We start from the raw sequence: 12949 nt of genomic DNA, 5'->3' as shown, positions 1-12949 counted from the left end.
GAGAAGCAGGACTGCCAGGTCTATGTTTGCCATACTGGCTAGGGTCCCTTCACTATTCCTTTTATCTAAGAGCATAGGTCACTCCATGGCATACTATGTATTATAAAAACATCCAAATGAGAAAGGTCTTGCACAAAGATTGAGAATAACAGGTACAAAAGTTCATCAAGAATAAGCAGGGAGATACACAGCACAGTAAGGGCTACAAATAGGATAAAAGTTAGAAAGGACATGATCCGTCAAACATATGAAGAGAACAGAGAGGTTAGGTTGTAGTAGCCAAGGAAACTCAGGAGATGGTAAGCCAGAATGAAATGCATTGATATAGAGAAAAACATGGCCAAAGAACATAATTTAATAATATAAAAATGTTTCTATGAGTCCTATGGATATATATAATTGATATGTGTCAATTTTAAAACTTTAAGAAGCAAAGGCAACTACAGCAGCTTGAGAGAAATCCCTTTTATTTTCATCTAATGAGTTGTGAGTAAGAGCAAGTAAGAAGGAATTGGACAAGACATGGAAATTATTACTTCAGAAAGTGTGGCCTCAGAAGGATGAACACCAAGCAATTTTTGCAAGGATCGAAAGAAATATTGGGAAACATGAACTGTAATGTTGGTCTATGAACACATATGCCCAGGTATGCAAAAATATGGCTTGTTAATTATTTACAGGGCTCACAAATTTGATGACATGCTTTTGTGGAATCCTAGATAAATATTTATGACTAATGGGAAGAAAAAGCAGGAGACAAGGTAAATAGCTTGCTGCAAAACACTTGACACAAACATATGAATGCATGCAAGCACACATATTTCTACAGACAAATAAATATACATATATACGCACACAGGCATACATAAATATAAGCATACTATACATATGCACATACTACATAATTTTATGATCAAATATATCATGTTATAATTAACTTTAGAAAACATACAAAAGCAGGAAGAACATTAAGATTTCTTCAGGATTATCTTTGCTGTGATGAAACACCATAACTAAAGCAGTTTTTGGAAGAAAGGACTTATTTGGCTGATGTTTTTATATCACTGTTAATTACTGAAGGAATAGGTCAGGACAGGACTTCAACTACAGCAGGAACCTGGGTTGCAGGAGCTGTTGCAAAGCCCATGGAGGGATACCACTTACTGGCTTTTCCTCATGTTTTGCTCAGCCTGCTTATGTTCTGATACAATTCAGGACTACGTGCTGAGGAAGAGCAAAAATACAGTGAGCTACATGAATTGCATATCAATCACTAATTTTAAAAATTCCCTAAGGGCTTGCCTACAGCCAGACTATGGAGGTAATTTCTCAATTTAGTCTTCCTCCTTTGTCAAGTTGGAGTAAAATTATACAGCATGCTACCAAAGGTCTTCTTGACTTGGGGTGATGGTACACACCTTTAATTCTAGTACTCTGTATTTAGATATAGGCAGATATCTGTGAGGTCAAGGTCAGTTTGATCTACTTAGTGAGTTTTTGAATAGGAGGCCTGCATAGAGAGATCTCGTGGCCAAAATTAAAAAGAAGAAGAATAAGAAGAAGAAGAAGAAGAAGAAGAAGAAGAAGAAGAAGAAGAAGAAGAAGAAGAAGAAGAAGAAGAAGAAAGGATTACTAATGGTCTTATTTATCGAGAGAATCTCTTGAAAGCAACAGACTTCAATTAAAAAAATGTGATAGCAAATTAACTGAGGTAGAAAATAGAAGGTGGGACACTGGCAGGAAGAAAGATGTTTCTGAGAACAATAATTAAACAGGAGCATAACCAGAAAAGGTTAGGCAGAAAGGTAAAGTAATACAGGGTGGCAGGCCACTTAGGATTAGTCTGAGAGATGACTGTAAAAGCCTTGAGTTCATGGGAGCAGTAGGTAGAACTGTCTGTACATCATACAGACATAGTTCCTCACATGACTAATGATTCTATGATGTGCTTGCAAATAGGAGCCTAGATAACAGCCCTCTGAAAGGCTCTAACAAGAAGGTAACTGAGAAAGATGTAGCTACCCACAGACATACATTGGACAGAGGTCTGTGGAGGAGTTAGGAGAATAATTGAATGCCCTCAAGGAGATGGCAACCCCACAGGAAAACCAAATTTTCAATTATCTGGGACCCCTCGGAGCTACCAGAGACTGAGCTTCTAATCAAAGAACATGGAGTGCCTGGCAGCAGTTATATATGTACCAGAGTGCTGCCACTTCTGGGCTCAGAGCAAGCAGATGTACCTAAACCTACAGAGACTTGATGCAAAAAAGTCAATTTATAGGAGCAGAATGCCCCCTCTGATGCAAAAGGGAGAGGGAAAGGAGAGATACTCTGAGAGAGAGCCTTGGGCCTTGGAGGAGGCAGTATGTGTGATGTAAATAAGTATGTAAACCAAATAAATTACACACACACACACACACACAAGGGGAAACTAGTACATACTCATACATCCTCTGTAAAGCTCCTGTATGTCTTTGTTTATATGAACATCATTTATTTGATTTAATGAGCCTAATTCTCTTGGCTTCCTCCATCCCTTTTGCCTTTACATTATTTCTGCCTTCATTTCCATGAAAGTACATGAACTCTGAGTAGAGGGATGTCATAGAGACATCACATTTAAAGCAAGATTTTTCTATGTTCTCTCTCTCCCCCTTCCCTTCCCCTCTCCTTCCCTCTGTCTTTCCCTCTTCCTCCCCCCTATTTCCCCTCCCTCTCCGATCTCTCCCTGCTTAATATTTAGTTGTAGGTGTCTCTGTTTTTGTACTCATATCCTGCAAACAGGAAGCTCCAGGAAATGTCATTACTAAAGATAACACACAAATCACTAAAAACAAAGAGGTTGAACAGGTAACTAAAAAATATGTTTATACATACACACAAGTATCTTTAGTGGGGAAAGTATTCAAATCTAAGCTCCCAACTCAATACAAAATTTCTGATATAAAATTAAGGTTGGCCTGCAACTAATATAGGGAAAATGTAGCAAAAATCACGTATAAGTAACTAACAACTATCCGATTTGCCTTAATGCACACTTACTCCATGAGTCAGAACCAATAACTGACACTGGTTGAATGGAGAACCAGAAAATAAACAGCCCAGAGACCTGGATATTATATACTTATAAATATGTGTGTCAAAGCCCACATGAGTTAATGGAATCTACTTTATGATATACTATAAAACAGACAAACAACAGAAAAAAAGGTAGAAAATAGAGTGAAGAAAACAAAAATACAAAACAAAACAAACAAAAGAACAAGCACAAAAGCAAAAGCTGAAATATGGAAGAAAATAAGGGATATATCACTGTGAGGGTTGTGTTGTAAAGGACTAGAACCATCAGGGACATGATAGGACTAATGACATTGTAGAAGGGAGTAAAACAATTCTTACTATTAACATATGATGTTCTTTTAGTAATAAATTAATGATTGCATTCTATCTTTATATTTTAAAGCATATACTGCTTCAAGTTATAATATATTTTCAGCCATTAACATTAACAAAACTTGTGCAATGCACAATGACACCCATGGTATATATTTGAACCTATTAACATAAAGTTTTCCTTCTCAAAGGAAAGAAAATAGTACATAATTGGAAGGTATATTCCATGAAGGTGTGTATTTTGTCATAAGGTTGATTCACTTGTAACATGGATGGTATAAGAGAGTATTTGATGCTGGGTGTCTTCAACTTAATATGTGCTGCTCATAGGGAAGCAGCATAAACACAATAATAACGCTAAAAAATTCAGTCAAGTATGCATACTGAAAATTGAGGATAACTTTACAGGAAGGCATCAGAGTTGAGATGGAAGAAACTTGTAGTAGCTGTTGGCATTTGATGAACTGGTTACAGAGGGAAAGTTATATTTTTCAGGGAATATTGGCATCAGAGGGTATTCATGCTCCTGTAGTCCTCTCTGCATCTGAGGACATATCAATAGTGCTAAATTAGCTGAATATGTATTAAGAAGAGATCAAAATGGGGGACCCTGGATTATTAGTTATAGATATTATGGGTAACCTTATTAAACTGAATGTAATGGTTGTATTTTTAACACATTATATGACATATGAATATTAAGTTAAATGCTTAAAAATAATATCTTAATAACAATTTTATAAGTTCTCATGAATAAACCATACCTAATACCATACGAAGACACAATGTGCATTTCTAGACAAAAATAAAAAATAAAAAAAATAAACTCATCCTAATATTTCTTTACCATTATTATAATTTAAGACATGGTGTACTATGTGGTAAATAACTTTATGAAACTAGAAACCAACATGCCCTTAGATAATTCACATCCATTGTTTGTAACTTGTAATGTATATAAATATATTAACTAGTGTGGCAAATTTTCAAATAAGCATAGTTCCTTGGGATATTAGCACAGGAAGATTACAAAGTTTCAGTATAGAATGCATTTAAGAGCCCATAATTACAACAGGAATCCCTAGGCACAAATGGAGACTTTATTATAGTTGCCATTATCCAGATACAGGCTAAAAGGATAAAGCATTACTAGACAATTTTCTCTGTTTATAGTTAGAGCAAGAAGCCAAAGAATAACTATGTAATAGTTTGGTCTTTCTCCTATTTCATACAAAATTTTATTGCTGATGTAACAGGCAGAGAGTGGGAAGAATAGATAAAGGAGCTTTGAGAGTAAAATTCCCTTGGAAATAATTGACTTTTGCTTTACCATTTTTCTACATATACTCAGCCAGTCTGAGTTAACCACAGCTAAAGAATATATTCACTCAAAAATTTTACAATAATTCTCCTGGTTATTTTCTAGCTCTCAGCTAGTACCAGGCACTCGCTGGAGATTGACTAAAAGCTGCTTCTTGGATAAGGAGGAGTGCTGTGGAATCTTGCAGATGAAAATAAAAATAGAAAGACAGCATGGTCAGGTAACTTGCTATGTTTCTTCACATACCTGCTCTGAATAAAATGTTTCCCGTTTGCTGTTCAAAGTATTTGTTAATGTTCTGGTCATTGCTTCAGTTTTAAATCAATCATTTAGAACTCAGCCTTGGAATTCTGCTACATCTGCAAGGATGGTTTATTAAGTCAACCTTCAGTGTCTGAAAAAGGCAGGAGACCTGTTGCTCCCTAATCTGCTCTGGGAATCAGATCTGTATGTATTTTTATATCAGGACCGCAGTTCTCACTTAGCACCATGAGACACTCTAACATTTTCTAGCATTACCTTACCTATTATACCACTGCCCTCTGAGAGTACTAAAATCCAGCACTGTAATTCTAGTTTGTTATCATCTTGTTACCATCAAAGGTCTCAGATGTTTTACATTACATGTCAATAAAAATTATACCATCAGGTCTATATTTTTATTATTGGAAACAAAGTTCAATGTTCATACTTATATATTGCATAATTCCTTCTTTAAGGTCAGTCAAATCAAAGATTTTGCATATACTCCAGTGAAAAATCTTAGCATACAAATACTTTTCTCCTTAGATTCTCATTTCACTAAGGTTTCCAAACATCAGCCACTCTCCATGAGTCATAGTACATATGATAGTTTAGTTATATTGATTTGTCATAATTGCACGTTAGTATCATAAACCATTTTATTCAATTGTAATTATTACATACTATCCTGTGGATTTTTGTGTTCTGTGGTAATTTTATAAAATTCAAATTTCTGTCCATGTGCATAATCTAGGAGCCTCAATTGCATTTAATGTTATCTAAATGTTGATTTGTGAAGGAATCAGTTGATTCTAATAGGTTGAATCTATGAGGCTGTGTTATACCTGGCTTACATGTTGGTATCTCATTAGATTTAAAATAACATTTATTTAGAACAGAAAATGTTTTTATGAAAGTCTTTACCAAGTTTATCATCTCTGTTGTCCTAGTTGACTTATCATGTTGTGACGCAGTAATTTGTCTTATTGTTCTGTCCATCATCTGTATTCTTTATACATTTATGTATCTAACATAATGCTAAACTTTGAGGACTCATAACATTTGAAGATTATTTAAGAGAAATGAGTGTGCATCTGAATAATCAAGCATGGAAAATTAGTTGAAGATGGGTGAAAAGACATGGATTATAATTGAAACTTTGGAAGCTTTATTGTGTGTCTCACAAGTGATATCTTACAAGGTGACTAGGAAAGATTACAATAGCCTTTGCCTGTATAATCCAGAAAATATACACATATAAAAGCAGATAATAAAAAAAGCAGATAATTGTTGAGGCACTAATGTTTCAATTTATGAACTGCAGTGATGGAAATGGGTTGCATTTCTTTTGTTTTTAGATTCCTTTGAGGAAGGATTCTAAATCAATAAAATCTGTTATCAAATTTATTGGTTACTTTCCCGGACTGAATTAAAAACAAATGTTCTATTTCTCAGGACTCTGATATTTTTGGATGTTGGGGTAGGATATATAAATATAGGACTAGTTGAAAATATCCCCTCCTTGTAATAAAGCTCACATATCCCCTATAGGTACTTCTATGGATGATAGGGACAAGTAAGCTAAAATCTTATTCGCTTGTGAATCTTGCATGTTTAATAGTAAGAACTGCCAGTCAATGGGTATATGTTACCAAGTTCAATAACATTATGAGTGCTTTACATAAAACCAAAGTTCTTTTCAGATTAAATGGCCATTCTGGTGGAAGCAAGATTCTATGTGATTTTATATGGATCACTTATGTAGACATACTTGTAAAATAAGAAGTCATAGTCTACAGTGAAGAAATATCTGGTATTGATTGGTTAAAACTTACCAGGGAAAGTAATCACCTACATTTGTTTCTATTCTATTAAGTTATTACTGTATACCATATCTACTAATTTCAGCATTCTATTATTTAACTTTCCTTATTTTTTCACCTTTGCTTTGTACTCACACACGCACGCACACACACACACACACACACACACACACACACACACAAATCCAAAAGATATAAAGAAGGCTTTTCAGAGACAGTACTTAGAAAAACATGCTTGCTTCAGGGTTCAGTAAACCACTGTAGTGAGAAAATCATGAGTCATTTATGTAATATTATCAAAAGCTCAGAGACTCTTGAGAAAAGAGAGCTTGGAAGGAAGAAAGATATAGAAGAATAGATCAAGGTGTTATATAGCCCAATATTCCAAGGCAAACAACAGCCATTTTGGGCAATCATCTGTGCCACCTGGTAAATAAATGCCCTATCCAGGCTTACAGTTTCTTTACATGTACTCATTAAATGACAGGAAAAGACAAGAAATTCTTACTCTAGTATCCACATGCTCATGAATATATCTGTATGTATTTACATGATCATACTTAAAGACATAAATACAGCCCGTTTAGTTTGTATAATGTTATGTATGTATGTTTTTAGGGCTGATCATTTTCTGCTGGATAACCAATTGAGTTTCCTTTTCCTTTCTGAAAAACACTATCTCTTGCTGTGAGCATTATTTACATGTTTGAAATATTTTGAAAATTAACTTTGTTACTGTAATTCCTGGCATTTCTAGAAGACATAATCTTACAGAAAATGGCTTCATATCCTAGATTTTGCCATCTTTCTTGGGACTTCTTCCACAATCACTGCTGAGATTTAGAAACAGATGTTTTATCAAACGTTTTGCTGACCAGGTTCTACATTGTGTTTTGATTTGCTGTGGTTTTCTGCATTTTTTTTTTTTTTGTTAAATGATATGTGGACCTTTAAAAAGCATTTTTCAGATCGAATATGGAAGTTTCATTTAAAAAGAGTACTTATCTACACAATCACATGTATTTATTATAGGTGTTTTTATGCCAAGAATCGATATTATGATGATATATTCCCTAGTTTGTTAATTTATATTTACTAACTTTTCTATTTCTAAATAAAGTACCCTTTCCTCCCATCAGATCATGTGAAAACTAGTATGCTCCACAATATTACCTTTTTATTTTTCACCCAGGTAATTGTTCCTTTTTTAATTTTATTGTTCCTTCAATTACCCTGTATAGGGTGCTGATGTAAAGAGTTGGATCTAGGAGCCTCCAATTAGAAAAAACATTTGGCATCTGTCACTGATAATCTATATTACTACAGTCACTCTGAAGTGTTCTAGTTCTGTCTGTCTATTTTAAAATATTACTTTTGTTACTGCAGATTATCATTTCACGTTGTATATTTACTCTATTTTCATCATACTTTCACCAACTGAGGCATAGTTAGGTTGTTTGCATTTCCTGTGTATTGTTAATATAGTACACATACTAGTTAACTAGTATACATACTCAAGGTAGTAACCATGGATAAGACCTGTAGACATAGAGATGTAAAGTGATAAAACTGTAGCATATGATACTTATATTTAGTTTTTGAAATCAGTTAACATGAACTAAAAAGTTACTAAATAGGTTTTACTTCTGAGTTCCTGTGTTTTAAATGGACAAACAAATGTTTCAAGGAATGATATTATAAAATACCCTAGCTTAGTTGGAGTTACAGAGCCCCTGATTTATGGAACCCACATGAAAATACAAAGAATTTGAATGAATAAAGTAAGATAATAGTAGTGACAGGGATATGGTAGTTTTTGTCATGTGTAAGTATAGAAACTCCAATTTTTCCACTGAACAATTCACAGGAAAAATAAGTACACAATAGCTATACCCTGTTGGGAGGTTAGATATCAGCATATATGTAGACTAAGATAAAGGGGAAGAAATGGGCTCTCTCTCTCTGTCTCTCTCTCTCTGTGTGTCTCTGTCTCTGTCTCTGTCTCTCTCTCTCTCTCTCTCTCTCTCTCTCTCTCTCTGTGTGTGTATGTGTGTGTGTGTGTGTGTGTGTGTGTGTGTATCAATCTTATATAGTAATATAGCCTTATGAGTATCTTAGAGTATTTTTGTTTTACCTACACATATATTTAGGGTTATCAACTGGGATTGGATTGAATCTTTTCCCTTGGTTGAATTCCTAAATGATATTGATTCTCTTTATCTTAGTAGGGAATATTTGCCTGTAATTTTTCATCTATGAGTGGAGAGATTTGGAACTTAACTCCCTCTGGTTTGACAGGGTATTGTTATTATGGGCTTTTTGATTATTCACAACCCTTCATTAAATGACAGAACTTGAGCATCAATGTTCCTACAATTTCTGTGCAACTCAAATCTAACATCATGTGAATCTAGGAAAAGGCTAGGTTTATATTTTCCAAAGAAGTCCAGAAAATGTGAGCTCACCAGTATACCTATGGGAGTGCCATAATTTATACTGGGTAAAGACTTTGTGATACAGCATTTTTGTCAGAAGATGCACAGTACAGTAAATAAAACATTGCCTATGTTTTATTAGTTGGCACAAGGGCTTCCCAGAGAGAACATTGGTGAAATTCTACATAGGTTTGATTTGCAAATGTTAAGTTGAGGGTCAGAGCAGCTTTATATCTCTGCTACTAGAAAAATATTTTTAACTATTTCTTTCTTAAGATTTTAATATAATTATATTTCATATGATTTTTGTTCTTCAATCTCTCCCACATATTTTATTTGATCTCTTTAAAGATCATGACATATTCACTAATTGTTGTTATACACACACACACAGACATATATATATGTATATATATATGTATATATATATATACACACGCATAAGTTCATTTTTGAGACATAAACTAAATGTGGTCAGTATATAGTGTTAGTTGTGTGAATGTGTGGTTTTAGTGGTAACCATTTTGTGTTAGATAACAATCTAGAGTGTACCTCCTTATACATGTTTACTTACTGATCTCATATTTTTTTAGATGTCTGAAATACTCTAATGAATTTGCAATGTTTCTAGGCTATCTAGATACACATTAATATATCTATTTAGTGCCATCTTGTTAGTCTTTCTTAAGTATATATGTTTTTGAGATTTTTTTGTGTGTGCAGATTGTTTACATTACACAAAAGACAGTTTGCAAAGATCAGGTGTCCTATTCTACTGGTTATTATAATCTTCCTGTCCACACTGGACAATATTGTCTAAGTATTGTAATAATTATGAAATTTGTGAATTCATCAGTCAGTGTTAGACAGACCATTGTAAATTCTTTGCTGTTTAAACTATTCAGTAATTGTGTAATTGTTTCAGTGTTATAAAATTAATAAGTTTGCTGAAGTTGACATGTAAAGTTTGTCTGCGGGTATAATGAAAGTTATAAATTATAGTTCCAGAGAACTGGAGATAGAGCTTGTTCTTAATTGTTCATAACCTTGAATGACATGTAAAGTAACTATGTTATCTGTATTGACCATAAATTGACCTACTTTCTCTGATATAATCTACATCAAACAGTAGATGTGTTGTGAAAAATTAAGATGTGAGCAACAAGCCACTAATACTCCTGTAATTGCTATGTGTAGGCAAAGTATATTGTTGAAAAATGTTGGTAAAATCATGAACTTTACCTTGAGATGTTGCAGTTGTAGTAAGCTGCAGTAATCAACGCATCATGGTGATTAAGAGTAGAAATAGTATCAACCTGAGTGACATAGGGGACATGATAAAAACCAGATGGCATGGTATTACTAGTCAATATTATGGCATGCAGAAGGGGAAACAGGCAGATATTTGATTTTATGCCTAGCTAGAATAGACTATGTAGAAATATATATATTTATATTTACGGCTCTTAGATAAAGTCTTTATTACATGAGCCAGTAGTATTATATATCAACGGTGACGTAGAATTTGATGAATATTTGATAAATCTTTAGACATAAATGCAGTCATGAATTGTGAAAACCTACTATTGATTGTATAAAACTTATATTATATGAAGCTAACCACAACTCCAGTATGCCTAGAAACAAGACTCGTAAAGCCCAAGCCTGATCCGAGTGACAACTTGAATTTAATGGACTGCTGAAGAAAAAGAGTCAGTATTATTTCATGGATTTTTACCCTGAGAGGCTACCATATTCCAGTAAATGTGGTAAGCTGCCCCAAAGAAATAGTGTACTAGAGCTGACACCACCACTTTTCTAACTCAGGGCAGTGAGTGAGTGGGTGATGTTCCTCCCCAGGACTCACTTCCACCTCTGGCCCAGGTCGTGAGAGCAGATCTGTCTCTGCTACTTGCTGGATGCAGCACCCAGGAGAGCGTTCCTTGAACTTTACAAGTTCAGCACCTGAACCTCTTGGGGGGGTGCATTGAGCAGGTTAATGCTGGCCCAGCTCTCTTGTGTACCATGAGGTAGCCTCTGTGTGTGTGTGTGTGTGTGTGTGTGTGTGTGTGTATGGCAGGTGATGCATTCTTTCCTCTGGCTACCTGAGGAAGTCTGGAGAGATTACCTCAGGGACATGAAAGCAGGTAAACTGGCCTGTAGTACTTGGAAGTGTTGTCTAAGTTACTCACATTGGCAGCATAGTAGAATATAGTTGTTTTCAAAGACAGAAAGCATAGGAACTTTTGATGTAATAGTCATCAATTAAAGAGCAATTCATTTTAGAGAATGAAGTGGATATGTACAAAAACACAATATTTATATATTAGTTTTGAGCAAAAAATGTGTTAAGGCTATTAATCACACCTGGGAAACAAAAAGAAATGCTACTTTCAGACAGACACGTGTGTAGCCCTTCAGAAATGTACATAAAATACATAGAATTGCAGAGAATATGCATATATGTTAAATATTTCTTTTATAAAATAAATACTTTTTAAATTATTTGTTTACCAATATCAATGAGAGATACTCTAAGGTAAGTGGATGTGATTATGAAGCAGGATTGGAATTCAACACTTCCTTTATAAAATCTAAACACTCTTTGTGTGGGATACTGAAATATATATAAATACATAAGGTATAATCTACAGATATCATCATAGTACTTGGGAAAATGACATAGGTGAACAGCAAGCTACACTGGGCTGCTAAGAGTTAAAATTAGAAAGGAAAAGACAGTGATGTGTGCTTTATTAGATAGCCAGGATCTGGAACATATAGCCAGGAACATAATCAGCCTCGAGGCAGTACTGGCTGATTTTGTATTGCTAACTGGAGCCAGAGAAGAAGGTAAATTTTATTTTTACTGTCTTCAACTTTTGCTTTGCATTTTTCTGCTGAAACACACAGGGAGGAGACACAAATGAATTACCAGCATGAGGAGAGTCCTTCTCATTCCTTGGATTAGAATCATTCTCCTGATTTGTTTTAAATGTACACACTCTTGCAAATACTCCTCCAAACAGAGACAACCAGAGCTAATAAACATCACTGCACTCAAGGATTTTATAGACAGGCTTCTGGGTATAGTCCTGTTGCCAGTTAGGTATAGTCAAATCCTGATAATAAACTGCTCCAGAGAAGGAAGAGTGCTATTTCTTCAGAAGCCTGTGTCAGATAGAGCAAATAAAAATCCATCCTAAGAAGGAAGCCAACCATTGGACTGAGCACGGTGTCCCCAATGGAGGAGTTAGAGAAAGGACTGAGGGACCTGAATGGGTTTGCAACCCCATGGGAAGAACCACAATATCAACAAAATAGAACCCCCAGACCTCCCAGGGAGTAAACCACCATCCAAGGAGTACACATGGATGGACCTATGGCTCCAGCTGCCATATGTAGCAGAGGATAGCCTTGTCGAGCATCAGTGGGGGAAGAGGTCCTTCGTCCTTTGAAGGCTCCATGCCCCAGTGTAGGGGAATGTGAGAGCAGGAGGAAGAGTGGGTGTTTGAATGGGTAGCAGAATACCCTCATAGAAGCAGGTGATGTGGGGATGGGATAGGGTGTTTCCAGGGGGACAACTGAAAAAGGGAATAGCATTTGAAATGTAAATTAAGAAAATACAGAATAAAATATCTAATAAAAAATAAAAGAAGGAACAAGCTTGAATTCCCCAAACTCCTGAAGTGATTCAGCTGCTTCTTTTTTTTTTTTTATTTTAGATATTT

The sequence above is a fragment of the Mastomys coucha genome, unplaced genomic scaffold (genome assembly GCF_008632895.1).
Source record: "Mastomys coucha isolate ucsf_1 unplaced genomic scaffold, UCSF_Mcou_1 pScaffold21, whole genome shotgun sequence".
Classification (NCBI taxonomy): Eukaryota; Metazoa; Chordata; class Mammalia; order Rodentia; family Muridae; genus Mastomys; species Mastomys coucha.
The sequence above is the reverse complement of the archived record's forward strand: the minus strand, read 5'-3'. Positions refer to the sequence as shown.